Source organism: Anabrus simplex, chromosome 4 (genome assembly GCF_040414725.1).
Source record: "Anabrus simplex isolate iqAnaSimp1 chromosome 4, ASM4041472v1, whole genome shotgun sequence".
NCBI lineage: Eukaryota > Metazoa > Arthropoda > Insecta > Orthoptera > Tettigoniidae > Anabrus > Anabrus simplex.
The window spans coordinates 372002378-372005120 of record NC_090268.1 but is presented as its reverse complement, the minus strand read 5'-3'; the positions used below and the strand labels follow the sequence as shown (position 1 = coordinate 372005120).

Sequence of the window (2743 nt, the reverse complement as noted above, 5' to 3'; positions counted from 1 at the left end):
ACAGACTGTAGACGGTCTCTCTAACTAATGAATTTTTGATTCACTGCTTCAGTCTAAGACACACCATAAGTAAGTGTTGTAACTGCATGATACTTCTACAATTAACGGGTACCATATGCATATAATGTCTATTTTTGTATTAATTTGTAGTAATCACTGATATATACAATTTATTTGTAGAATTTAGGTGTAAGTTTGTGTGTATTGTGTTGGTGTTCAGTAGTTTGTTGTGCTGTGAAGGACAAGGATAGTGAATGTTGTGTAAAGTGTTATCCCTTATTGGTGCCGGGATATCCCAGGACGGGTTCGGCTCGCTAGGTGCAGGTCTTTCTATTTGACTCCCGTAGGCGACCTGCGCGTCGTGATGAGGATGAAATGATGATGAAGACAACACATACACCCAGCCCCCGTGCCACTGGAATTAACCAATTAAGGTTAAAATCCCCGACCCGGCCGGGAATCGAACCCGGGACCCTCTGAACCGAAGGCCAGGACGCTGACCGTTCAGTCAACGAGTCGGACAAAGGGAATTGAGCCAACGGCACGTGGTGTTCCCAAGCGGTCACCCATCCAAGTACTGACCACGCCCAATGTTGCTTAACTGCGGTGATCGGACGAGAACCGGTGTATTCAACATGGTATGGCCGTTGGCTGTTATCCCTTATTGTTAGCAGCCTGCTAGTGGAAAGTACGAGTTAAAAGTAGGATACCCTGGAAGAGTATTTGGAGTATGGTTCGGGTTGGAATTTCCTGAAGCTGTGTTGTCGAGATAATTATGTTTTGGACAGATAATTCTATGCTTTATAAGCCGCTGTCCTGAGGACGCTTAAGGCATTCATCAATCTTCAACAATCACCTCATCACGTCGGCATGGTGGTTGCAGGATGGCATACTGCAGAACGTAGTCTTCAAATACTTGCCTGCAGTTCACTCTTCTAATCTACTTCGTCTTATCTGGAAATTGGGTCAATCAGGTTTTCGGGGGTGAGAACGATCAGTTCGTTTCTCATTTGAAGTACGACGAAGTACTGCTAAAATTCATCATGTGTTCGAGTCTGATGTAAGAGTTTTCAATATTTGAGTCGGTTATTTGTAAAATCTCTTAAGTATCTCATTTCGTAACTGTCATGTTATGAGAGAAAATGAAAGCTGCCAAAAAGTTGCATCATTCTATACAGAAATCCCACAAGTCTAATGAATAGAGGACACTGGGAACTTTTGATATGGTTTCGAAACTCTGTAAACAATTGATTTTCGGGGTTTCTGAACGTAACTATTCTTGACTACAACTTCTGGAGATCTCTACCGTTCTATAAGTCTGCCCACTCCATTGAATTCCGTGGGAAGGGAGAGGCTCGGGATTTGAAAGTAAAGTTTCAGGTGTTACAAATAACTATTTCGTGTATTCTAGGGACCACTTTGGTATAGTTAATACTACCCAGTACTTTGATGGCCTTATAAGCTAAAACATCAGGCTTCTTAACAGAACTCCTAGTGCCATTGTGATGCAAGAAAAAAGAGCTTGCAAGCAGAATTTTCCAAGTATCATACAGAAAAAGGAGGATTTGAAAAAATCGGAAGGATATATACCAAATGAAGTGGAAATTAAAAGTTTCTGGAAAACCGGTATGACTGAGATATCTCTGAGAGAGAGAGAGACTGGTAAAATTTTTTGTTCATTTCAAAATCATCTTTACTGTGTGTACATTGATAAAAAAAAAACATTTTCCTTAAGATTCTAGCGATGTTTTTAATAAATGACATAGGATTGCATGTAAAATTTGGGAAAATCTTCTTTCTGATTATATTAGATATGTTTGCAAAATTAATAACTGGTTCGATATAAGGCAGTTCGGGTTTAGGAAAGGTTATTCCACTGAAGCTCAACTTGTAGGATTCCAGTAAGATATAGCAGATATCTTGGATTCAGGAGGTCAAATGGACTGTATCGCGATTGACCTGTCTATGGCATTTGATAGGGTGGATCATGGGAGACTACTGGGAAAAATGAGCGCAATTGCACGAGACAAAGAGTGACCCAATGGGTTGCTATATTTCTAGAAAATAGATCTCATAGTATTAGAGTAGGCGAAGCTTCATCTAACCCTGTAATAGTTAAGACGGGAATTCCTCAAGGCAGGAATATTGGACCATTATATTTTATTATATATATAAGTGATATGAATAAAGAAGTGGAATCAGAGATGAAGCTTTCTTCGGGTGATGTTATTCTATGTAGAGTAATAAATAAGTTACAAGATTGTGAGAAACTGCAAAATGATCTCGACCATGTTGTGAAATGGAAAGCAGGCATTGGTATGATGATAAACGGGGTTAAAAGTTAGGTTGTTTCACAAATAGGAAAAGTCCTCTCAGTTTTAATTACTGCGTTGATGGGGTGAAAGTTCTTAATGGGGATCACTATAAGTACCTTCGTGTAATTATAAGGAAATATCTTCATTGGGGTAATCATATCAATGGCAATGCAAATAAAGGGTACAGATTTCTGTACATGGTCATGAGGGTATTTAGGGGTTGTAGTAAGGATTTAAAGGATAGGGCATATAAGTCTCTAGTAAGACCCCAACTAGAGTATGGTTCATTGTATGGGACCCTCACCAGGATTACTTGATCCAAGAACTCGAATTAATCCAAAGAAAAGCAGCTCGATGTGTTCTGGGTGATTTATGACAAAAGAGTAGCGTTATAAACATGTTGTAGTGTTTGAGCTGGGAAGACTTTG

The 2743-nt window shown here is 39.5% G+C and overlaps 1 non-coding gene across 1 annotated transcript; it reads right to left on the bottom strand.

Moving 5' to 3' along the window:
- Positions 1 to 533: 533 nt before the first annotated feature.
- On the bottom strand, positions 534 to 652 carry LOC137500692 (5S ribosomal RNA). The gene has a single exon (XR_011018201.1). It is a non-coding gene; the product is annotated as a 5S ribosomal RNA (ribosomal RNA).
- Positions 653 to 2743: the final 2091 nt, after the last annotated feature.